General features: G+C 48.7%; 1 protein-coding gene across 1 annotated transcript in view; it reads right to left on the bottom strand.

The window, feature by feature from the left end:
- Positions 1 to 26,290, bottom strand: part of LZTS1 (leucine zipper tumor suppressor 1) — a 39,309-nt gene extending 13,019 nt beyond the window's left edge. The window contains exon 1 of the mRNA XM_034761939.1: positions 26,089 to 26,290. The gene's annotated coding sequence lies outside the window, so the exon portion shown is untranslated. The remainder of the gene's footprint in view (positions 1 to 26,088) is intronic.
- Between the last annotated feature and the right edge of the window lie 258 nt (positions 26,291 to 26,548).

The following is a 26,548-nucleotide window of genomic DNA, read 5'->3' as shown; positions in this document are numbered from 1 at the left end:
CTGCCTACAAGGCAAGCGCCTCATCAGAGCCCCCTTCACTTAACCCTCCCTGCCCCTACGTAGGAGGGAAGGAGAAGGATGTGGTGGGAACTCAGCGTGTTTCCAACTCTTTATGAAAAGAAAGGGCCTGGAGCAAAAACAGCCCAGCAATAACCCTGTGATCGATACCCTGAAGCCAGCAGCTCAACAGAAGCTTGTCTTCTCAAGAGCCAGCTGAGCTGTAGTGGAATTAAGAACCATTGAATCCCTATGGTGATTTCCTCCCCCAGAGTAAATGGCTTCCCCACCATGGTCCAGGCAGGAACAAGCTCTTACAGGAGGGGCAGATTAAGGCAGAATTCTAGGAGGGATCTGTGCTTGATTGAGTAAGGAGCCAAAGGGATTCTGCATGTGCCAAGCATCTCTAAATCTATTGGGGCCCAGAGAAAGGACACAGGAGGGGGCAGATCACAGGACACCTGGGGGCAGGGAACTGGGCGGCAAGGTCTGTTTACAGGAGGTTGGGATGTGAAGATCAAGTCATCAAGAGAGGGGGTTGGGAGGAAGATTGTTTGCAGGAGTCCCTTCATGCACCTAAATAATTATTCTGCCCTCCTGGGTCCTTTGAATACTTGTGGCTGCTTAGAGCTGGAAGAAGCTGCAAATCAATCACTATACACATTTGTCCCTTTCTTCTGTTCATGGAAAGGTCCTGAGTTGTTGTTTTCCAGGGAATTCGGGTGAACAATTTTCAACTCATTACCTTCTCATGTTATTACCCAGCACACAGTACAGGACGCTCATGAATTGTTCCTTTCGCCCATCCTTTGGGCTTTTTCACAAACAGCAACTAAGCCCTTCTCTAAGCAGGAAAAAATTGTATAACCTATGGTGTGAATTTGAGCCCATCTAATTATGCCAGGATAGTCTCCTGTGTGGACACGTTTTCCAGACAAGTGTGGCTTTTAATAGTTTATGGCCAGGTCTACACTTAAAAGTTTTGCTTGCATAGTTATGATGGTTAGGGGTATAATTTTATTATGACACAGCTGTGCAAGTCAAGCCCTAATATAGATGCAGGGGCAGGGACTGTCTGTTTGTGCTGGGTTTGTACAGTGCCTAGCACAATGAGCTGTGGGTCCATGACTGGGACTCTTAGGAACCACGGTAATACAAACAACAGTTTTGTTTTTTTGCCATTCATTTATTTTGCTCACTGAACTGGAATAAGCACTGCTGCCAATGGCATAGCTGCACCTACACTAGGAGGGTTGTGCCGGCAGCTCTACTAGCCCAGCTTTTAAAGGTCGACAAAGCTCTGCCCTTGGGGAAGGGATTTAAGATGAACCAAAAAAACCCCCAGCCACCCGTCTTGGAATAAGAGTGTTCACTGGGGACTGTGACAGAGTCCTGAGAACCAGCAGCTGAACCAGCACTCTGGTTACTGATAGAGGAAAGGGGTGCTAATGACCAGCTCAGCCCAGGCTTAGGAGAGCTAATGAGCTAATTAAGCCATTAACTGGGAGAGTAGAAAAAAAAACACAGGAAGGAAGTGCTAGGGGAAAAGGGAGGGCGTGGGAGTGAGTAGACAGGGTGGACCAGAGTAAGGGAGATCTGCAGGTGAGAGATCCCTTCCCTCCTTTGGATGAAGGGGCTGTGAAGCTGCATAATGCTATTGATGGACTAGGACTGTACAGGGGGTGGAGTGGAGCAGAGCACAGCATTGTAAATAAACTTCAGGCAGATGATACCTCCCCTTTGTAGGTATCAGTAATTAGTGAGAGAAAACAGGAGTGGGGGAACATGCCCTGTTACAGGGAGCAGAGCAATATAAATTGTAAAGCTTTCCCAAGATGACAAAGCTTAAGAAGAGGGAAGAACATGGTCAAACTGAGCTGCCTTTGGAACTGGCATATCCATAGACCCTGAAAGTACAGTATCTGATCAGCCCTAATGGTTATTGTGCCTTCTTTACAGTCATGCTTAGCCAAGCCAGACACATTCAGCTCTTTATATTTCTCCTCCTAAGTCAGCCCCTTGCTCCCTGAGCTCTCTCCAGTTTTCAATGCTTCTTTTAACCAACCTAAAGGGCTGTTGTGAGGCTTAATTACATTTAATGTCTGTGCAGCACTTAGGAAGATGAGAGGAATTATATATGTGCTAAGTATTATTATTATGGTTTGGAGGTATGCAGAGCTGTATACTAATTCCCTTTGCTAGAAAAACAGCTCTTCAAAGCCACTGTGGCACTTGGTTGCCCACAGCAGGGGTATAATGAAGATGTACCCTCTAGATAATTCAAGGGTTGGGTGGAGGGAAAGGGGGCGGGGTACAGGTTGCTGGTGGGCAGAAATTAGTCCATAATCAAAATGAACTAAATTCAGATTCCATGGGAAGAAACGACTGAAAGGAAAATTGTTTGGTGGCTGAGTCATTCTAGCAGGGCGAACAATCGGGAGCCATTCTGCTTCCCACTGCTTGCTAAAAGCTTTTCTGCTCCATGCCCTGGTGTTAAGGTCACCTGTCTTTACCCCTCTGGCTGTGCATAAGTGCCAGAGTCCCATCACTGAACGTCTTCCAGGGCGTTGCAGGATGGACTCGTCTTTACACAGGAATGAAAGTATATGCTGCTCCCCCACAAAGAAAAAAAAAAGACAGGTTGTGTGCAAAGCAGATGCACGCACATTGTGAGGAATGTGAGGATAGTGTGGAGGATTGCATGGCATCGCTACACAGGCAAGTGTGACAACACAGTGAGGGATTGCCTAGGACATCCCTGTCCTGAAAAGGATGAAAGACACCATGGCCTCTCTGCCTGGGATAACATAGAGCACATGGCTTTACTGACATACAGTGAGGAGAGCAATGAAGAGCACTGTGGTACCTAGGGTCCATTTCATAAGTGCAGCTTTAGCAGAGGCAACCTCAGCTAAGTCCTTACCCGCTGAGCTGGGGAAGGTGCTCTCCTGGATCATCCAGCAGGCTGCTGTGTATGGAGCACAATAGCCCTGGCTAGATTCTTTGACATAGGAAGGGGGCTCCCTTTTTAGATCGCCACATAGGGCTGTTAACCATAGGCTGCTGTGAGTCTTGGCTGTTCACCTAATCTGTCAGCCTCTTCTCAAGGGCTTTGTCCAGTCTGCTTTTAAATGTTCTAAGCCAAGGTCCATCACAGCCTTGGGGAGATTGTTCCACAGCCTGATACAGTTTGTTTCTCCTAAATTTTCCTGTACTCAGTTGCATCCTTTCACTCCTAGGTAAACTTCCATGCGCCACGCTAGATAACTCCTCTCCAGCCTAGATATTCACTGCAGGCCCTTTTCATGCCCCTGTGTACCCAAGCTAGACATATAGCTCTTTTAATCTTTCCTTGTCTGTCATTTCCCCCAAGTCCTTAATCACTCCTATTGTTCTTCTCTGAGCGATTTCCAGACTGTCTAGCACATCTCAAGTGCTGAGAATTAGACACTGTGTTCCAGGTATAGTTAACTTGTACCAGAGCTATGGAGAGGGATTATTATATAAAGGTTGAGAACAATCCAATTAACTATTAAATATCACACACACATACACACACACACACATGGATTGTCATGAGCCAGGAGAAGTGGATTCTACAAACTCCAGTTTCAAACTCTTGGTCCTTATAAACCCAAGAGAGGAAGAAAACCCCCAAGAACTCAGAATATCCACTCAAATGCCTATATCTATTTGGGGAGATTAATGGAAATAAGTAAGAGCCAAGACCTAAACACTGGAGTTTTTTTCTCCTGGCTGTGATACATCAAGGCAATCAATTTTGGACCCATTCAGAGTTTACTGATTAAGAGAGGTAATAGGTGTGGAGGAGGAGAATTTGCCACAGGGCACAGGAGAATTGGTGCAGAAATTCACTGTGTGTGTGTGTGCACGCGCACACATCTGGCACTATGCTTGTGTGTGTACATGGCAGGTAGCAATCACAGAGTGAAAATCTCCCAACACAGCTATCACCTTGGCAGGGCAAGACATCAGGCAACACAAGCGAAGGAATGAGGAAAAGCAGCCATCATACTTACAGACATAGCCTGAGATTTTTCAAAGGTGCCTAACAGATTTTGATGCCTTAAACTTAATGGGAACTTAGTGTCCAAATCCCCTAGGAACCTTATAGATTCTAGGACTGGAAGGGAGCTCGAGAGGTCATCGAGTCCAGTCCCCTGCCCTCATGGCAGGACCAAATACTGTCTAGACCATTCCTGACAGACATTTATCTAACCTACTCTTAAATATCTCCAGAGATGGAGATAACCTATCCAACCCATGAAGCACAGGCTTTGAAAAAGAGAAAGCTTTGGCTGAAACACCCCCCCCCCCGCCCTAAAAGGACTGGCTACTCACTAAAATTTCTGTGGTACCCTTGAGCCAAGTTTCTCAATGTGCTTTATGCATATCAGTAAAAGAAGCCTCGCCACATTCCTATTTTACAGATAGGCAGACTGAGGCAGATGTTTAGGCCAACATTTTCCAAAAAATGGCCTCTGATTTTGAATACCCAGTTGGAAGCACCATAGGCCTGATTTTTAAATCCCCTGCAGTGCCAGGTGAGCTGTGGCCACTTGAAAAACAGACCCCAAGACCTCTCAAGCAGGGAATCTGTAAATGGAAACACCCACAATACGAGGCCACTTTCGCCTTACAGGGCTTGTGCCAAGCGACAGAAGTCAGAGTCAGAGCTAAGAAAAGAACCAGCGGGTCCCAATTCCAGGGCTGTGCATTTAAGCTGTGGAACACCTTTCCTTGCTCAATTTCTGGTGCATCTCTGGGAGATGATAAGGAGCGTGTGGGAGCTGCTGGGACTTTCCGATAGCTCGGCAAGAAGCATTTAAATAATTCTCATTCCTCCTATGCACCTCTGAAAGGTTTTTTTTTTTCCTTTTCATTTAAAAACTAACATTTGAAATATACAGAGGAGTATGCATTCCTTGTGCTTCATTAACATAAAATGAAGGGCCTGGAAACTGACAGGCTGAGGAGAATTCAGAGCAGGAAAAGAAAGCCAGTCTCCTAAACTAATCCTATTGTGGCTAGGGCTTGGAAAAAGAGAGAGAGAGAGAGTGTGTGTTTGAAAGAGATGCTGAAAGTGTGGTATCTGTATGTGTGTTGGCAATTGTGTGTGTGTGCATGAGTGTGTGAGTGTGTGATCATGCATCTGTGTCTCTATACATGTGTATGTGATGGAAACCATGTGCGTATATGCGGTGAGTGTTTTTGAGAGTGTGTGGCACTGTCAGTGTGAGTTTCCGGTGTGTCTTGGTGTGTGTTCTGTGAGGGTGAGTGATGAGACTGTGGTGCTGAGAATGTGGTGTGTGTTGTCTAGAACGTGTAGTGTGGAAGGGGGGATGTCTCTAACTGTCAATGTGAGCATGTCCATGTGCTGCCTGGGTGTCTATTGTGTCTTTGTGTGTGTTCTCTATTAGCAGTTGAGGAGAAGTGTGTGATATGAGTGCATGGTGTGTCATTGGGCAAATGTTTTTCTTTTTGATTTTGTGTGTGTGTGTATGTGTTCTGGTTCTAGGCAAGAGTGAGGGGTGTGTGTGTGTGTCTGCAGCAGTTTCTGATGAGTGTATGGCATCTGTGTGTGTGTGTGTTCGTGTCAGTGTGCGGTGTCCATGCATGTGTGTTGTATCTGCTCATGTCTGTCTGTCAAGAGCCAAGGAGACACGGGAAGGGCGGAGAGGCCAGGATGGGAGCCATCATCACAGCCCCACCATTGTGTTAAATTCCCCTTGCGTCATTAACTTTTATGAGTGCTGCAGATTTCAATCATCTCCGTTCCAAGCCCCTGGCCTCGCCTGATTCAAAGGGTTAAACACCATGACATTAAAATGCAATTCACCCTGTCACTTGCCAATTGACAGGGATAAAAGAAAAGAAAAGACGTGAGCCTTCCCCCCGGCCCTGCCACCTCCTGGTAAATTAGCCCCACAGCTCCTGCTTGCTCTTTTGTATCTGCTGGTTGGGTTGTGAGTGCCCTGTGGGGAGGGGGTAAGTACACAGTGCACGGGCCCAGCGTTGGTCAGACTTCATTACCGATGCATTACATGTCAGAGCAGCTCTGGAGACAGAATGCAGGGACCCATCAGGAGAGCCAGAGCATTGTGATGCAAATAGGGGCCGGGCTGGCACAGTGTTCAGGGGGGTAAGGGGAGGCCTATGACGACAGGGCTGGGCTAAACAAAGAGATTATATCTTTGCCATAGGGTATGGAGATCGGGGGTGGGGACAGATTCTGTGCTGGCATAACTGGGGTGCAACCCCACTGACTTCATTAGAGACAGCTCTGCTTACACCAGGGATGCATCTGGCCCCAGGGCTTTGTGTGCACGTGTGCCTGAACAGCAGGGTGAGCTGGTGATTCAATGGCAGAGCTTAGAGGCAGGTCGCTCTGGTTGTGTCTGGCTAGATGACCCTTCACGGGATTTCAAGGGCCTGTTTAACTAAATCAATTGAGGCAGAATGATAATGGGCCATATGTGGGGGTTTGTTATAAGGTTCCTGACATGTTCCCTGCTCATGTTCCTGTGTTACCGGACTGTAACCCTAACCCTAAAGAGAGATGTGCTATTATTAATCTATGAAGGTAGCATGTATAGACCTCAGTTGAGGTTAGGGTCCCATTGCTCAGATGCTGTACAGACACACAGGGTACGTCCACACTTATCCCATGTTTCAGCCCACTGACCACCCGCACCATCCACATACAAAGCCCTTAAGCACCTGGTTACACGTGCTTTGAACCCACGCTCGCAGGGTTACGGGTTACAGCCTGTGCTTTGCTTTAAGGCAGGCGCCGACCCGCCCATTTTGCGGTGAGGACGCAGCTAAAGCATGTGTAGCTGAGCTCATGTTTACATAGTCCTCCAATGTCATCCCACAATTCCACAGAACTCACTTCCCACTCGCCTCCAATGCACTGGAAGCTACCTGTTGTTTACATACACTTGGCTAGTATCGAACCCTTCATTCCAGGTGGCATGCTCCGTTTTCTGCACAGCTCAGCCTTACCAGATACTGTTAGCTGTCCAGGGGACTCTGCCTGTCCTGAAGCAATTACAATATGGACAAGCCAAACCAAAGGTGGGAGGAAGGAAGGATTATTATCTCCATTTTACAGATAGTCTCTTTGTGCTCAGTTTCCTAAGGCCCAGATTTTTAAAGGTATTTAGGCACCAAACTCCCATTGATTTAAAAATCAACTTAAAATCTGTGTCAAAAACTTGCCCCAGATCACACAGTGTCTAGGGAATTTGTGGCAGAGCCAGGAAGTGAATCCAGATCGCCTGAGTCTCAGACCACCTTTCCTTCCCACTTCCTTCCCATTACTGACACTGCTATTTTGATGGGGAGGATATTTCCGGGATCAGCCCCATTTATTCACAGCTTGTGGAATGCTAACTAATTTCTGGTGAGAGGAATCCACAGGGCGATCAGACTGTGACTCCCCGTTTATCACACTTGACAAAGTTTCAGAGGGGATGGTGACAATAGATAGCTAGGGCTTGTAGGAAAGATAATGCCATCCATTGCAGTCAGACTAGATGACTGTCTAGAGACTGAGAGAGAATCTCTAATTCCCCCTGGGGGGTGGAAAGGAGGAATGGAGTAAGGTAAAGTGGTCAGAGCACAGGTCTGGGCATCAGGACTAGGCCCTGGAGAGCCTCTTGTGACACTCAAAACCAGGGAAAAAAACACCTTCTGGTTTTGGGTATCACCACAAGCTTAAAACTCAGGCCAAGTTTGCTGAGATTCCAAAGATGTTGAGCGAATCTGGAGGTGACTGATGGTCTCATTCCAAAGCAGGAGAAACTCCATTGCTTGGCCATATGCTCTGCAAAATTCAAAGCAAAGCACCAAGAAGTGCAACCTCTGCACGGATCTAAATCACAAGAAGAGTGCAATATGATCACCTGGGACAAACCCTGCTGCATTTCACACCGGGCTGCTGGGTCTTATCGCCAGTTCTGACACCGACTAACTGTGTCTTTCTGCACTTCCATTTTCCCTGGATAAAATGGGGATAACTACAATGAGGAAGGTCCTTGTGAGATTTCAATTAATGTTTGCAAAGTGCTTTGACATCCTAAGTGCTAGGGAAGCATAAATACATTTTTATACTAAGTAACATGAATGGAACAGGTTTCTTCAGAGGCAGGGAGAGCGCTGTAGTCTCCCTGTTAAACGAAAGAGTGCAATAGGACCTGAAGGAAGGAGGGGCATGAACAGACCAACTCCTGCCTTTGCAGGAAAAGAAAGAAAAATAAATCACATCCCACATTCCTTTCCAAAATCCAGTCATGTCAACCCTGCTCCTCGCAGGGCTTTCCCTGGGAGAGACAAATCTCTCCCTTTCGGGCTTCTTTCTGGGTGGATTGAAGGAAATCAGTCTTATCTCTTCACTGCCCCTTGAAGTGTACTTGCTTTGAAGCCATTTGCCCATACAACTTGTCACCTCTTCCTTGCTAATTTTCACACACTCCTTCTCCCTCTGTTTACAAGCTGATCCAAGTCAAGAGCCTCTTTCCAGCACTCCCTCTCTGTGTTTATACCACTCATCACCTCGGTGTGTCTCTCCCGCTCCCCTCTACATTCTCTCCTTCATTATTAGCTGTCATTCCTATTGTAGAAGCAGGTAAGGATCCCAGTTAGGGGTCAGGGCTGTGCGCACACAAGACAGACAGTCCCTGGCCCCCGCAGCTCACAGGCTAGGATCTCTCGTGCTCTCTCTCACCAGGTGATGCTCCCCATGTTCCAGCTGGCGATCACTGAAGGCACAAAGATGGAGCTTTAAGTGCTGCTTGGAGAATCTAACCCCCCAGCCAAATGTTGCCAATTGTCAGAGTGAAAGGGACAAATATTCTATCTGGGGCATCTGACTTACATTTCCATTAAGAGATGGACTGAACCGAAACCCTGAAACCGACCAAGCCTAAATGTTTCTTCTAGGAATGGGATTGAGATTTCATACTTGGCACAGGTCAAACTGCAAACCTCATAGCCCTGAACTGACCCCCGCAGAGCTAGGCCAATTGATACCAGCTGAGGACCTAGCCTTAGCCTCCTGTTTGCAAGGGGGGTTTCTATTAGTACCTCCTGTAATTTCACCGCTGGTTTCCAGAGAAGGGTTCAGGGAGAGCACAGGTCTTCTTCCTCTTCCCCAGATGGAGGCAGGTTCTTAGAAGCCTGCTAATTTCAGCCCTCCACAGAAGTGGCAGCGATAGCACATTGAGTGCCCCATCAGCAGCGCTGACCCTGGCCCGCCCCCTGTAATCTTCACCCTAATTGTGCTAATGGGAATGAATTCAAACACCACCCTTGCAGGCGCCATCCTTTTGGCGTTCAATAGTCGTTCTGCACTGGTGAAGGGCCCCATTACAAGGCATTCATTCACTCTAATTCATTCATCGACATTCATTGGGATCATTCTGATCGCAGGCCGTGAGAGAATGGAGTCGGGGAGTCACAAAGCGGGCACATGTGTTCCATCCTGATTTGCCATTAGTGAAGGGGGACACTTCAGATGAAGAATAACCAGCCTGAATTACATGTTACATCCACTCTAATAGCCTGGGAGTCCATCACACTTAATGTTGTTTCACTGAACACTGGGAGAATTCACACCCACTGGCTGCTGCTTATTATCGAAGCTGGCAGTAGGCTTGGCACTGAGTTCAGTGGGCTTGATGCCAGTGCCACACGAGTCTGTTGTACTATGCCTCGGCAGTGACCGCGGGCAGCTGAGGCCAACCACTTGCTCAGGGGATCCCGCCGCCTGCCCAATAGCTAAAGATGTATTTGCCCAAATAGGAAAAATGGGACAGAAGAGAAGGATGACAAGGAATCTTTATAAAATCTGACCTTGGGCACTGTCTCATCGTGCCAGTCAGAGATCAGGCCATGCTGGTATGAAGAAGCTCCTGCCCAAGCTAGGGTCCTCTGATTGAAAGGGACAGCTGGCAGCACTGATCTCAGGATCAGATTCCTTAGGGGAGCCGGACACCTAACTCCTTTAGGCTCCTTTTGAAATCTAAGCCATTATGCCAAGGTGCTCAGGATACAGATCCTGGCTTGGGTCCTGATCCTGCAATTGGATCCAGGCAGATGGACCCTTGAATCTATGCTCCATGTGGACATAAGGGTTCACTTGTGCAGAGCCAATTCTGGGCTCGGGGCCTTGCTTGGTTAGTATTGGAAGAAACCCCCACTCTCATATTCAATTTCTTCTGGTTCCTGGCGGAGGCACCGGGAACTAACTCACTTGTCCTTCACCTTGCAGATGTGAGAGCCAGTGCTGTCTAACCTCAGAAATAAAGGGGTGGGGATATTTTGGGTGATGGTGGGGATTTCTGCATTGGACATGGATAGGAAATCTCCACCGAGAAGGGGCACATAACTGGAATAGGTGATTTTACTGGGACAGCGGTGTGGGGATCCCAGAATGGGAATAGCTAGGACACTGCTGATGAGGGATTGCAGTGTGGGTGTGGGGAGTCCAGGACTGGGGAAACAGAGAGTGCTGTGGGTCAGGAAGTGAGGTGCACTGGTAGAGCTCTGTCTGGGGAGCCCTGGACTAGAATAGCGGGATGGCTGCAAGTCAGCAATGAGGCACACTGGCAGAGCAACTTGGAGAGGAAACTGACTCAGCACCTGCCTCTGCTGTGCCTGGTTTTACACTGTTTCTCCTCCCCCCCCCCCCCCCCCCCCGCTTTTTTTTTAAAGCATGAAAATTCCCATGATGGGAGAGCCCTACAGAATGTAATAGCGGATTCTGTCCTTGCTATGGAATAGCTAACGAACCTACAGCAAGGCTCTCATTCACTGTAAAACCTCTATGGGTCAGATCCTCAGCTGCTATAAACCAGGGTCGTCTGGCTGACTTCAGTAGAGTAACGCCAGCCTATGCCAGTGGAGGATCAGCCCAATGGGTGCTCAGATAATTTCTAAAGAACCCCACTGCATTTCTATAGACCCCTCATGCTTTAATCCCTGTGACATTTTACAGGACTTTCCTATCAGGGTCACCAATCAGTAACGTGAGCAAATATGTTTTTGAAATGCAATTTATTATTCTTTCCCCTCCCCAGTCAGAGAGGGACCTAGAAGGGAAATAAACAAGGAACAGTTAGAGCTGGTGGCTAAAATGCCCCAGCTGCAGCTAAAGGGCATTGTCCCCAGAAAGAGCTGAGCTTAGCACAGGCAGGCTGTATGGCGCTCCGGGCAGGTAAAGCCCCCAGGAAAGTCACGAGATGGACGAAATGACCTAGTTGGACAGGGACGGACAAGGAGGGATCCTCTTGGGCAATCTGCGGCTGAGCTGCTCCTGATAAGATTAATGAGCTCGGCTGCAGCCCCCCTGGGTTAAACAGATTGTCCCTGTGCTGGCTGCTGTAGCTGACCCTTTGCACTCTCCCTGGCTTCACACGGGAGATGAAAGGGTTTGTTCTCTCACTCAGAGACGCCTGGTGGGGGTGAGGCGCTCTACTGAAATCCAGCCTGCTCCCCAATGTCTATCAACTCAGCCCCACCTCTGGTCACCTGGTACCCTGCACCTTTGATCCCAGTCATGCAAGTGTAAATCCATAGGTGCTGCCGCACCCCCTGGCTTGAAGTGGTTTCTATTATATACAGGGTTTACAGCTTGGTTCAATGGCTCTCAGACCCTCCACTATAAAAATTGTTCCAGCCCCCCTGTGTAAATCCATTGACTTTAACGAAGTCACTCTCGATTTACATCGGCGTACATGAGATGAGAAGCAGGCCTCATGTGTACAGGGACACTTGCTCAGGTTCACCTTCATTTCCATCAAGCCTCGCAGTCTTACCAGTCCCAATCGCTGCCGTTCCTCAGAGACTGCCCATTGGATCCCTTCTCTTTGCCTTGCAGCAGCTGGGCTTGCACCAACCAAGCTTTAGGATTAGCACAGCCCCAGCTAAACTGCCAGAGATGGGGACTAGACTGTGTGTTTCCTTCCCCCTGCTTAAAAGTGGACAAAGTGGACCCTTCCTGCCACCTTTCCCACTGCTGGGGAATCGTGTACTGCCATGAATTGTTGAATAAATGTGAGATAGTGGGCAAACAATCCTTGCCCCAAGAGCTGCTTGAGTTCCTCACAGCTAAGACCATCCCTGAGCCTTATAATTGCTACAAATCCACATGGAACAAGCAGGATTCCAGAGGCTTGCTTTTAGCTGAACACAGAAAGTCTGGGAAGGATTTGATTGCCCTGTAAGAGGTGCTGAACAATGCAGGGAATAGGTGGCAAAACAGCAGTTGGCTAATTTGCTCAACTCTGGGTCCGATCGCCCCTCCACGGCCAGTGGTTAGAAATGGGGTAATTAAAGTCAGGCCGTTTCCTGCGTGAGGGTGAATTGGAAAAGTAAACATTTCCAGCATGCTATGCCTACTCTGAACTGCATCCAGGGTCCCTTTGACTTTCTCTCAATTGAACAGAAAACACACTGTTTTCATAGCCAAGCCATCCTTCATTTGCAAAAATAAAATAAAATAAAATAAATAAAATGATTTCCATCCTTGAAAAGCAGAGCACAGGCTCCCGACTCTCTCTCTCTCCCCCACACACAGCTGCGGTATTGTTACATAGCTTCACACAAAGGATCAAGATGTTATTGTTACTGGGAGCTGTGCTTGAAAAGTTCCAATCTTCCCTCCTACTAGAAATATACCTTGCCTTCAATGTCAAATAATATGGGTGACAGCAGGGTCATGTTGCATTCCAGAGGGAAATAAACTTATAGTCAGTGCTCTGAAGAATGGGCTGACTACTCGTGGATGCAGGTTTAATGGACAGCCATTGTGCACGCTTCCCCTACATCATTCTGCATTTCAGTCCTCAGCCTCAGCAACATCCTCGGCCCCAATGCATCTCAGTTCTGACCCACAGCACTGCCAATGTCCCGCCATCCTATCCCACAGCATCTCCAATCCTTGGGACCCCATACAACTCTATCAATGTCCCTTGGTGCTGACTCACAGCCCTGCCACAATCCATTCTGGGAGCCTCACCAGACAAAATGACATCACCTGGACTGAGGCAACCCATGATGCTGCACTAAATGCATCAAGGTGCTTTTCAAACATCCCTATGAATCATGAAAGGATATTAAATCTTGGGCTTTGGGGTTTAAGCCATTCTCTGACTATTAGAGATCAGGACGAAACCCATGCAGGGGGCAGACAGCTGCTACCGTAGGGTTCTTACACCTTCCTCAGAAGCAGCTGGTGTGTCAAGAGTCAGGAAGCTGAACTAGCTGGGCCTTGGGTCTGATCCAGTCTGGCAGTTCCTTTGTGCCTCATGAAACCAAAATCAGCAGCTGCAGTTTATGCAGGGCAATGCTGCCAATGCTACTACATTCTGCCCAAATATTGTCCATTTATTCTTTCTTTCCTACATTATTTATTTACTCTTTTGATGATCTGTATTGCAGTCACACACAGAGGCCCCCAGTACTAGGCCCAGTACAGACATATAATGAAAAACTGTGCATCCCCCAAGAACTAATGTCTGAATAAAGCAAAAAGAGAGACAGACCCGGAAAACCAAATGGCCCAAAGATCCAATCTACTCTCAACCTCATTTTGTCACATGCATTTCCGAACCTCATCAGTGATTTAATGCCAGAGCACGGTGCACACACGTGTCGTATCAGTCATGCTCCCGGCACAAAGGAAACGTGTATGAGCCATAGTTAAATATTCCCAGGGTGGTGGTGGTGGTGGTGAGATCTTTTTAGTTTATTTAATTTCTAAGAGCATCTGGCTTTTCCCACTAATGAGTGACTAATACTGCAATTAAAGTGTCACTAATTGGAAACTTAGCTTTGATTCTCCTCTTTTCTCTCACAGGTTTGCTGAATCTTTGGAGATTCAGGGTTTAAACCTGCAAGGCACTGAGTGCCCCCAATCTCTATTGAAGTCAGAAGATGTTCACAGGCTCTCTGTCTGTAAGAAATTCATGTTCTGCTGATATCAGACACAATTTCTTAGAGGAGTTACAGGCAACAACAGGGAACTGGGACTAGGACCCTGATCCTTCAAGCACCAAATTCACAGGACTCTAACCTTTGAATAACTATCTCCCCTGGTTGTGAGCTGTACCAGGTTCCCTCTCTTCCCATTACAAGTTCCTGGGAGAGTTTTCTGCATAGTCCCCAGTAGGTTTTCCAGCCACATGGTGACAAAGAATCCTTAGCAATGAATAGCTCTTAGGGGTATTGGTGGTAGTCAACAGTTCAGGAAGGGTTAATGAGAGAGAACATGGCTTGTTGACTGACAGTCACACCCACCACCTTTCCTGGAGCCTAGTCTACACTTAAAGTTTAGACTGACCTAACTACAGTGCTCAGAGGTGTTAAAAATACACACGCTCCTGAGCACTGTAGCTATGCCCACCTAACCCCCGATGCAGAAGCAGCTAGGTTGAATTCTCAACCTAGCTATCGCCACTCAGTTTGGTGGATTACCTACATAGACGGATAAAACCTTTCCGGGAATGCAGGAAGCATTTGCACGACAGCGCTCTAACAGCATAATTCTGGCACTGCAGCTCTGCTGCCGCAGCACCGAGAGTGTTGTAGACGTAGCTTGGGTGTGCACCCTCCTAGCTGACAGATGCAAAGCGATTGTTCTCGCTCCTGGAGGAGGGTGAACGGGACCTTGTATACCCAGCACTGGTTATTTTTGGATCCTGGAACAGTGCGAGGCTGACAGCTGATGCCGAGGTGGGTGACAGCTGAATGCCGAGCGCGGCTTTCTCTTCAGAGCCGAAAGGCCCTTTTCACTCATCTATTTCTGAATCAATAAAACATGATCTGCCAAGACAGAAAAAAAAACAACCCCCAAAAAGATGGTTGTAAGGTCTGCCTTGGCCTAAGCGCTAATCAGCCCCCAAAACGTCACTGCAGGGTGTTCTGCTGTGCTACCTCCGCGCTGAGCCATGTTTAGGAAGCAGGAAAGGGATGATCTCTTTGTCCTGTGCTTGTACAGCCCCTAGCACAATAGGGTGCTGGTCCATGACTAGGGCTCCTAGGCGCGATGGTAATACAAATAATTAATAACAATCAGGGAGAAAAGTGAAGGGCTCGGAGCTGGAGCTCAGCTGCATGGCCAAAGGCCTGGTTTCTTAGCTGAACTATCCAGACCTCTCTAAAGCTGGAAGTCACACGGAAAAGGGTTCCCAGATGGGACTCCAGGTCTTTCCGCTTCCTGATCCCACCAGAAATGCCACAAAATCTCCCTTCCTTGTGGCCCTTCCAAGACCGGTCTTTGGGAGTGGCCAAGCCCTAATACATTCAAAAAAGGGGTGACCCCATCCCTGCACACCACCTGGGCAACTGCTGCCTATGGAGGAGAGGTTGTGAATACCTTCCTGACCTCTGAAGTGCTATCAGCTAATGCCCAGAAGCATGGATTTGATTTTCCCACACTGTCCCCGTTTCCTGCATAAGGTCTAGCAGCTTGTAAGACAACAATCAAAACTGCCTGAATGTATTGGGCAATGTAAAGATGGCATCATGTCAGCAGGTGATGGTGTCACATCACTGTTGTGATGACATAATACTGCAGGGGTTAAAACACCAGAGCCTTCTCTATACTAGGGCTCCTGCTATTGCTGCAATCAGTGGGAAATTTTAGGAGACAACCACAGTGTGGGGAAGGGATTTGCCTACAGTCAGACAGCAGCAGAGCCAGGAACAAAACCAGGTGCCTTGACTCCCAAATTTCCAACCTAACCACTACACAGTGTGGCCTAGGAAAACAAAGCAGTCCTTCCTAGCCCTGCTATTTACGATTAAAGCTGTAACGATGGATAGGAAACCCACTTCCTGACAGTTAATGACCAGCTGGCGTAGTGAAGGGCTTCAACCTCAGGCCCCTCAAGCCAGTCACTCCCCAAGTGCCAGGAACTGCCTGCCCCTGTTATTATTGCTGTGACTAAACCCTGGAAATATACAGAGGGGAACTGATCTTTCCATGGATAGTGAAAAGTTAAAAGTTGAACTGCAAGTTGCCATGGAGATGGGGTTCTGTTTGCAATCTCATCTTCTCTTTTCTTCCTCTTCCAACCTAATAAAGGGCAGCCGGTAACCAATGGGGAAGCAGGGCTCCATCGGTCTTGTTTGGCTTGGAGCCTCTGCTACAAACACAACCATGGGCACTTAGCCTTTCAGGGCACAGGATACCTGCAACACCCTGCCACTTCCCACTCCCCCTACCTTGTACCCACCGGCGCAGCACAGGCATCACTGGGTTTGCCCGCAGGAGTGCTTTTCCACCTCGAGTTAACGGATTGCCAATTGACTCAAGGCAGCTAATGTTATGTATGAGCTAGTATGGGCACTCCCCACATGTGTCCTGCAACACGTCTCCCCCGGGGAAGAATTTGCCTCAGTAAGTTTAAGGTGATTCTGAGATTAGATACCATCATGATTGGTGAGAGAGAGAGAAAAGAGGAAGAAAGGAGAGAGTATCCCAAATCTTAGCTTGGAAATTGATAGCCTAACTAAGAAACTAGCTCCCAGGAGAGAAAGGATGTGGGGTTAGTGGAAGTTTCTGACCCTGACAGTCCAGCTGAAATCCCCGTGTTCCCTCTCTGAGAAAGTGTAACAAGGAGAATCGCTCTGAGAGCTGCCGCCACCACCAAGCTGAACATTTCAGTGTCACTGCTCAGGCTTCTCTCCTGCTGGCAGCATAAATGGGAGCTGGTTTCTACCCTACGCTCTGACTTTCCATCTCCTTGAACTTTCACCTCCCTTCATTGCTGCTGTTCCATTCTCCTGCACAGCACACTTAGCTCAATTGCTACATTAGCATTCCATGAGGCACTCGCGTTCTGCCTCTCTTCACCCCCATCTACCCCGGACAGGTTTTTCTCCCTGCCTGCCCCCCTATTTGTGCTATCACAATATTCCTCCCATAAGTGACCTTTCCTGGCAGAATAAGCAGACAAGCCCTCCTGGTTGATTCCTTAAGCCCCACATCTCAGGGTCAGCTTGGGCCAAGCATTGCCTCTTCCTGGCTCTGCTGAGCTGTTTGCACCAGGATCACCACTAATTTCCGTTGCACAAGCGCCCCTGTGCAAGAAGAGCTGGGACTCACAAACATCTTCCTCTGGTGCATTTCCTTCTTGCCCCCATAGTCTTATAGCTACAACATGAACAGACCCCCTCACCCCAGGTAGAGCCTCAAACCTTCATCCGTTCCTTTCAACAAAGTTTTACCCTCTGACTGAAGGGAATCAGGTTTTACTCCCATTCGTGGTAACCTACTGGAGCTGCATGAGTCTCACTGGCTAGACATATGTAATTGCAAGCCACTGATGGGTGCTACAGGCCTGCCTCTGTGCCAATTCGAAAGGAAATGAATTATTTCTGCCCCCAGGTATGTAGCTATAGCTCTTTAGTCAAGCAGCTCATGCTTTTAGTTCTAGAGGTCAGCAGTCCAATCCCCAATTTGTCAGCCATCACATAACTCCCCTGCTGTAGGTCATCACCTGGGTTTGAACCAAAGACCTACAGTATTGCATCACAGACCACCACCACTTGAGCTAAAGAAATAACTCCATTAGCTGATAGCAGTAGTAGGCTGTTAACTCTGGTGATACAGCCACTAAAGGATCCGTTTTGTAAGTGGGATGCAGCCAAGCTGGCAGTTCCAATTCCTAAGGGTTTGAACTCCCCTATACTTAGAGTTTAGATTCACTCAAAACCAGTAGGCAAACCTTGCTTGTCCAAGCAGCATCCCATACTTCGTTATCTGAAACATAGACATGTCCCCTAAATGTATTCATTTTAATCTTTGCACTGTGCAATTTAATATCTGCAACTACAGACCTCACTGTGTAAGCCTTTATGTGCTAAAATCAGACTTCTCTGCATAAAGACTTGTGCCCTATAGTCTCACAGTACCAATAGCTCACTAGCAGTCTTGCATTTAGTGCATACAAAGGGTTTCTCTGTCTGCCTATGGAGTTTCCAGCATGCCCACAGCATCTAAACACCATAAGCAGAATTAAGAAAAGCAACTTTTCTATCTGAAATGACCATACTTTCTATTCTTCTCTTGCTTGCCCTGTCAATTATACTTGCTCTTCAGCCAAACCCATGGTGGTTTTCATGTCCCACATTATTGGACAAACATGACTCTACAGTAGTTGAAATAACAGCAAAGGCAACGGCTGCATTCTGAGCGAAGTAAGGGAACATTCTGCAGAGCAGGACTGGATTCAGGCTAACACATAAAGGCTTCCACCATTTTGTAGATCTCCTCTTTCTCTCCCCGTTCTCCTAGTGTTCTCGAGTGTGTATTGCATTTCCTCACTCCTGCTCTATTCAGCTAGCCTTAGATGCAGCAGCAGTTGCAGGAAATGTCTGGAAAATCCAATTCCTTTCTTGTATTTTCCTCCTTCTCTTTTTTGAAGCTTGGCCCATTGTGAAGTCCGCCCCTTTAATTCTTGGCTGCCAAAGGAGGCAGTTATATCAAAAGAGAAATTCACATCAAACTTGCAAAGAATATTCAATTAACTTTTAAACAAGATTGTCGGCAACCCGTTTGCAGAGATATCATTTAATTGTTATTTTTTAAAAATATACAGGCACTTACATTTCACAGAGGCATGTCTGCTGGTAGAGTAGCTGTCTATGCTGCTGCTGCCGCTGATGTCTTGTTAAATGTCAATTAAAGATGTAAATGTTCCTTGCAATTTGCATGCTGAATTAGAACCTATGACATAGTTTTCTTTGCTTATGCAATATGGCAGCCCGCCAAATTCATCCCTCTTGCATCTGTGAAACCTTAATAAACTCCCCTTAGAAAATTCCATTGATGGCAAATGGTCTTGCATTATTACATGGCAAGGTAAAATGAGCTTGTCAGATGCCTTTTCTCTTAAAGCAGGATGTAGGCAAGAGTCCAGCTGTGGGCACTCTCGCACACCTGTCGAGAGCCAGTGCCCTAAGCTAGAAAAATGCTCATCTCCCCTAAGCAATAGGCTCAGGAAATGAGTCTTTGTAATAAATAATTGGCAATAATATTATTGTAAGGAATAATAGCGTGTGTGTACGTGCACTGCTGCCCTCTGCTGCTTAGAATCAGGCTGTTTGTTACAGGCTTTATGTTGCAAACAAAGCTAACGGAGATTCTCTTTTAGCTCAAGTGGTAGATGGGTGTGCTTTTAAAGCAGGAGGATCCTAGTTCTATCCCTGCTGTTTCCAGCCCATGTGGCTGTGGTGAGCAGCACGGTGACAACACAGTAGTCCTCTCTTGCTGTCCTGGACTATCACAGGGTCCCTAGGTGCCACAGCAATACAAATAATATAATAATAGCAAAGGTTCAGAACTGGTTAGGAAAAGCATCCAGACAGACTCTGCAAACCTTCTGAGGTCCCAGCCATTTATTAACCAGTCCCCAGCGTCACCCCTAATTTTAGATCATGCTCACTTTTTCTGTGTAATCGGTATCTCTTGAAAAGAGAGCCTCAAAGGCCAACACAGCAATGGTGCTATTGACTCTATGCTTTGAACGTCCTCCCTGGGCCTGGCTTGTGCCGCAGCTTAACCCACACTTTTAGAGAGGGTTTTTTCTTTCTGTTTGTGCACCTATAAAAGTCTCTCAGGGAAAACCACGAAGATAAATTCAAGAACAGCAAGGTAAACATGCAATGTCAAATAAATTAGGCAGCTGGTGATTTTTAGGGCCTCCCAGCCAACCAGCTGGGGGAAGCACATGACCTAGGAGAAAGGAATACTGAGACACGCAGGAAAGTAAACAATCAGGCAGTAGGAAGAAACGCTCAGGTTTCCCACCAATGCTAGATCCTCAGCTACCCTGAAGTCCGCAGGGCCTCTGTTTAGCCCCAACTAGAGTTGATTGGAAACGGGTTTTGTGCCAATGTGCCAATTTGTCTCTGGTTTGATGAATTTTTGGTGAATCAAAGCCTGCCAGGCAGGTTTCCATGGAAAACCTGCATGTTTTCCTGCCAGCCAGGCTGCTGGGGATCTGGTCTTCCATAAGTAGGTCTATTTGAGTGGTATCCACGCCAGCACTCAATGTGGCTTATCCTCCATTGCATTGACAGCTACAGATGTACACGGGGTGCATTGAGTTCTCATGGGGTTAGTGCCTGGGGAATTGTACCTCTCTGCATGCCCTGAATGCCTCCTTTGAGAGCACAACCCAGGGTCAACCCATATCACTCACTCTCAGGACAAGTAAAAGGCTCCCGAAGGGAAGGAGGGAAGCTAACGATCTGGGGTTAATTAGCTCAATTTGCTTGAGCCCAGTGTCCAATGGAGGCCTGGGACAATAGAGCAGCGAGCATCCCGGCTGCTAGTGTTACACCGCAGGCTGAGGGCTGCCTGAGACTCAGCCACCCCTTTTGCACAATCTCTAGTCTACACCTGCAGAGCTACTGACACAGCTTAGGGCTCCCGGTGGTGTCTTGCATGGGGCAGAGGAATGCTCCCAGCAGGATTCAATCATTTTACAGCCTCAGGCTGATTGTCATTTAGGTGGCATCCCAAAGCTTTCCCCCTCTTTCAGAGGGCCAGTCCATTGCCTCCCCCAGTTCTCTCTGTCATGGTGCCCTTCCCTATCCACCCACCCACCCATGTGCCCTTCCCTATCTATCTCTCCCACACGGGTCACCAGCGTATCTGAATGCACGGACACCCTGCAACCTTCAGGCCCCTGTGATGGGTTAATGAGCAGGAGGGTATCCCGCTGTCCAGCGGTTCTGCTGCTTTGCATCCCCGCCATAGCCAGCAGCCCTCCTACTCCACAATCTGAGTGACCCTGCTGCTCTGCCCATGCTGTGGCTTCAGACTCTTCTGCATCACAGCCAGTGCCCCAGCCATGCTGCTGCTGCTGCTTAAGGTTTGTTATCTAGCAGGCTCTTAAGAAGTTCCATTGCTTTGAGGTCTGTTTTACAGTCCGCCCTCTCAGTCCCTATAGCTCGAACCACAGGCTATGCCTCAGAGTACGGCTGCTCTGGAGTGGGAAGGGGCAATTTCCAGCCTGAGGAGACTTACCCGTGCTCCTGCTCATCCAGCGAGCGTGCTGAGACTCACAGTGTAGCCAAAGAGTGGTGGGAGGGGCTAGCTGCCTGAGCACATACCTGGATTGGGGAGCTAGTCTCCTCTGCCGTGGCTACATTACTATGATTAGTGGGCTAACTCAATCAGAGCTAGCAGGGGTGTCTACCCCCGTCATTACACCTCCAGCTCCATTGTAGATATCAGTCACCACTCCCCTTGACTACAACCTCTTGATCTCTGGCCTTCAGGCGTCTCATCACCTCTCCCATCCATCTAAAGCCCTTTTGTCGGGACCATCCCTCTTTCCTCCTGCCCCGGTCACCTCACCACCACCTGCCTCCATCCTGCACCTCTCTTTCCCCTTGACTCACTCCAAGCTCCTTTTCCTCTTTTCTCTTCACCTTGTCCTGGCTCCACCTCTGCTCTCATTCCCTCAGGCTACCCCATTTCCTTGGCACATCCACCCACTTCCCAATGTCTCTTATTGGTTTATCTTTGAGCGGATCATTTCGGTTTAAGCAGGGCCTGGACCTTGCCGAACGCCATGTGTGTTGCTAGGGGCAAGCCATGGCCTTTGGAGGTGGACCCTGGTCTGGACTGGAATCACACTGAAGCATGGGCTTGCCAGAGGGCTGTGGTTCAGGCCCAGCTCTCTAACTAATACGATAATGCTTCAGAGGGCTCAGGAGTAGTAACCAAGACACGCTGACAGGCCCTTGAGGGATAGCTCTCACTAGGTCACTTCTGTTCCCAGCACCCCTGACTCCAGTCTTGCTAACCAGTGTGGCAGCACATAAGAAACTCTCTCCTTGCCTGGGCCAGCCTGTATCAGGCTCCCTGCTCCCTCCCCTCTCGCTGCCTTTAAAGAGACCAAACAAGTCTCATCCCTGACGTCAGATGGCCTCTGTTCAAGGTCAGTCTGTTCTGTCCAGTTCCACTCCGTGAATGCCAACACTCCAGCAGCTGCCCCCTCACACTCTCCCACCAAGTGCCTGAGGTGTTCCCTGTGCTCCTTCTCCACAGCCCCATTGGTAGGCGCTATCAGCCAGCCACTTTTGGGGAGAGCTCAGTGGAAGGCCCCCTTCCCTCGCATCCAGCCTGCTCATCCAGCCAATCCCAGCTTGCAAGGGCAAGTGCACAGAGAAAAGGCTCAGCCCCCAGGGGAGGACTTTGGGTCTTTTATTAGTACAGTCGTTAGCGAGGGTACTGATTGTGGCATATGCCCATTCTCCCCAGCACGGAGCAGAGTGCCAGCCTGGAGTACCTTTGCTTTTCTCCCCTCCAGTGAGTCAGGCATTGAGACACCCTCTTTGATCCCGTTCTCCGTTGTGGAGACTTGGCTCGGGGAACCCTTGTTTTCTGCACTCACAGAACAGAAAGCCCAGCCTCATGCACCCCAAACCCACTCAGCTGGGCTTTTAAGGGAAGTAGCTTTTGAGTTCTCTCTTTCCTGTGAGAATCTAATGTTCGTTTGCCTCCCACCACTCTTCCAGCCCTGCCTGCCAGCGAAGAATGACTAAGATGGTGGGTGGAAATAGAGTGAATTAAGACCAATTTAGTAGCCCGCAGTGCCGAGCAAGGGTGTCATATCGGGAACTGGGTCTGTGACAGACACAGCTGGGTATCTCCAATGCTAGTGAACTGACAGGGGTGAAGGGTACAATACAGTGTGTGTGTGTGTGTGTGTGTGTAGCTGAGATGTGAGAAACCGTGCGATTGTGGCTGTGATTGTGACAGAGAATGTACCTGTGCAACTGTGTGTGTGAGACAAAAGTCCAGATTTTGTGTGGCAGCCCCATGTTTTGCGGGTTCACTTTTGCATGTGCAATTAATAGCACCAACATTTTTGGCACCCACAGCGCATTGCACCAGTGATTTTTTTGCACTCAGAATTCATTGCACCAGTGATTTTGCATCCACGGTTTGCATGCTGTCAAAATAGCCCTTTTTAACATTAGGTCCTGAATGTGGGTATGAGACTGTGAACCTTTGTGCAATGCCAAGTGCATCCAAGTGTGCCTGTGTGGATTTGGGTGTGCTACTGAGAGTGTGTGTGATTACAAGGGGGTGCATGAGGCTGTGGATGTATTAAAATGAACCTGGCAGGCTCTCCTCTGGTGGGATATTTAATCAGGATCTGGAGTGACAGAATCAGGAATTCAGATAGTGCAGCCTCATTAGGACTTTTGTTCCAGGTGGTGCACTCCACTGAGATCACGTCTGCTCACACTCCTACTTACCACATCACTCAGCAAGAAAAACAACCTCGCTGGCTGTAGTTGAACAATGAGCATTAAGTATAGGAATAAACACATGCTTGCTCAGAGAGATGGGATTAGGCACTGCTTTTTCACCTCAAACGAGCTGGGCTCCAATTGGCCTTAGGTCACAAAGGCAATGAGCTTGCTGGTCTCAGTTTAGTACTTAGATATTTATTTTTCCACATGGAAAAGAAAAATATAATTAGTCTCAGCTGGCACTCTCTGGTTGAAAGGGATCCAGGACTAGCCAGGAGGAGGGGACCGCAGGGCAGGATTAAGGGGCATTGGCAGAGCTGTGAGGAGGTTCAGGACTAAAATAATACAGTGTAGTATCAAGTGGGGGAGCAAGGATCTCAAGGCAAATACCCTCGTTGCATGACAGGGGTTAGTCTCCACTGATTTAATGATATAGACCCTGTAGGTCAGGATGAAGGTGCGTTGACAAAGCTATGCACACAGGAAGCTTGTACAGAACTTGCCCACACTGTGCCTGCCTCTCAAACGTTACAAACTTTAAGCCTTTGCCAAATTTACCCACATATTTAGAAAAGAGACACACACTCCACAGACCCCAAACTCCAAATTCTAAATGAGCACAGAAAATCCACCCACGCTGCAAACTAGCGAGCCAGCTTAAAAAGGGAGCGAACCCCAACACATGAACCCTGCTGGCAACCGCAGGCATCGTCCAAACTTCTAATCTGCTAGGGGGCAGTGAGAGGCTGGGCTGCTGCGTTCCATGATGCCCAGCTGTTTGGATGCCGCTAGAAGGCAATAGTGCCCGTACAGCATCGCTAAACCCTCAGGTGCTGCTTTTGGCTGCAGAAACGGAGCCCCGATCTTCCCATCGCTGGCATATGAAACCCCATTAGACCCAAAGATAACACCGGCACCCCCACAGACCAATCAGAATTTCTCACATGTACACTCACACAAGTATCCATATTCTAAACACACCACCATGAATACCCCAACACGCACGCACACACACGTGCACATGCACCCCCCCACACACATACACATAATGAACACACACTGAACATACACACACAAGCATACATGTGCACATCCACTCCCCCCCACACACATAAAGGCACTCATATCTACAGAGACATACACCCACACAAACAACAAGCCCTTTCATCCTCACACTGTTTGCTTCTCCCTCTCCACTAACACGACCGACCCACTCACTGCTTTCCCACAGCAACTTATTTCTTATGCAAGAGATCAGCCCTTTTCTTGAGTGTTGTACAGAACTAGGAACAGTTATTGCCGTTCTAGCTCTTATCTTCCCAGACAGTACGTGGATTCCCTTCGTAGCAGAACCGGATGTATAACTCCCCTGCACTCTAACTGAACCAAACTAGACCTTGAGGCTCTCGTACAAGCAAAATGTTCTCCACTTTCTTCCATAAGGAACTTTTCAAGACTTAAGAGCAAGTGCAAGGAAGGAGCTGAGCCCGAGATAACCGGCTGTGCTGCTCCGACAGAACTCACTGAGTAACTGGTATTAAGCAATGCACATTTCTTGAAGTTCCTGTGCTGGGCAGCACAGGGTTACTGGTTTCATATTGGGCAAGAGCGATACCTGGCTTTTTTGGTGATCTCTGTCTCTCTTTGTGTCTGAGCCATGTGTGTTGTAATCTGTAGGCGCTGTGAGCTAGGCTGTGTGCGCACTATGATTTGACATAGTGCTGTACAGAAAACACACACGGAGCAATACATGGGTTAAGTGGTGTGTCCTGTGTGCTGGGTGTACGCATTGTATATTGTGCATACATTGTGCATTGTCCCGTGATGTGTGTGCCCTGGGCATGTTATGTGTGTAATTTGCATTGTATGTTGTGTGTGACGTGTGGGTACTTAGGTGTATGTCAGTTGCATCAAGCACTGCATGGTGTGCCTGCACTATTTATGTTGTGTACTGCCTATGCACAGAGCATACTGCGTGTGCACCGTGTGTGTTGCCTATAGGATTGAGATAGACAACCCCAGTTGATGAGCTGACTAACCAAAAGTGCCTGGATCTTATCCCTACCCTCTTTGGTTCTCTGTCCTCCCGTCAGTTCTCCTCCCCCCCCACGAGCTCTTCCCCTCCCTCTAGTCATAGGTGCTGGAACGAGGGGGGTTGCTGCACCCTCTGGCTCGAAGTGGTTCCCATCATAGACAGGGTTTCCAGTTAGGTTCAATGGCACCCCCACTATACAAACTGTCCCAGCGCTCCTGCCTCTACTGATGCAAGTCCAGTTCAGTTTCTCCTGGGACAAGTCCAACCTCTTAACAACCCTCTCATCCGATGAAGTGGGTTTTAGCCCACGAAAGCTTATGCCCAAATAAATTTGTTAGTCTCTAAGGTGCCACAAGGACTCCTGGTTCTTTTTCCTGATACAGACTAACACGGCTACCACTGAAACCCTCTCATTGCGCTGCAGTGACTGGATCGAAACTCCGGCAGACGGTACCCGGCACCCCTGAATGTCCCCAGCCAGCTGAGCTCTGTTTTCTGTCCCCCTGGTTCTCTCTCTTCTGGGGCTGGGAGCGCCCTGTCCAAAAGGGCTTATCCCCCCCGTGCATCTCCACCAGCCTGCTGTGCCTCTCCAGCGCCTGCCCCTCGGCACCCTGCTACCCAGAGACAAAGTGCGGCCAGGTACCTGCCTGAACATGCAGCCCGGCCCCTTCCCCCTGCACCCAGCGCTGGCCTGGGCCCCCCTCCTGTGCCCCCGGTAGGGATGGGGGGAAAGAAACTTGCGCTACCTGGTGTCGCGCGGGTCTCCTGCGCCCTCGCCCGCTCCATGGAAGCGCTCAGCGCCGCCGAGCTCCTGCAGGCAAGTTGGCTCCTCGCCCGGCCGCTGCTCCCCGCTCCATTCCCGGCAGGAGCAGCCCGGTCTGGGCGCGGGGGGAGGCGGAGCTGCGCTCTACACGCCCCGCGCTCATTGGCGGGCCGGCTGCAAGCCGGGAGCCCAGCCACCGGGCTTTGTGTCCTGCATGACAGCTGGGCATTTGTCAGGGACTTCCCCCCGCCCGCCAGCTAAAACAGGCACCGACACCCCCCTTCCCAAGCCGCCCCCCACCGCTGCTTCCCCTTGCAAGCAGAGCCGGACCCTGCCTGATTTCCCTGGTTTGCTGTCCCCTTTATGAGGGGGGGGGCAGCTGAAATGGTGGGGGTAAAGCCAGGGGAGCGGGAATAATGTGTACAATGGGGGTCCTGGTGTAT

The sequence above is a fragment of the Trachemys scripta genome, chromosome 2, assembly GCF_013100865.1.
Source record: "Trachemys scripta elegans isolate TJP31775 chromosome 2, CAS_Tse_1.0, whole genome shotgun sequence".
Classification (NCBI taxonomy): Eukaryota; Metazoa; Chordata; order Testudines; family Emydidae; genus Trachemys; species Trachemys scripta.
The sequence above is the reverse complement of the archived record's forward strand: the minus strand, read 5'-3'. Positions and strand labels throughout refer to the sequence as shown.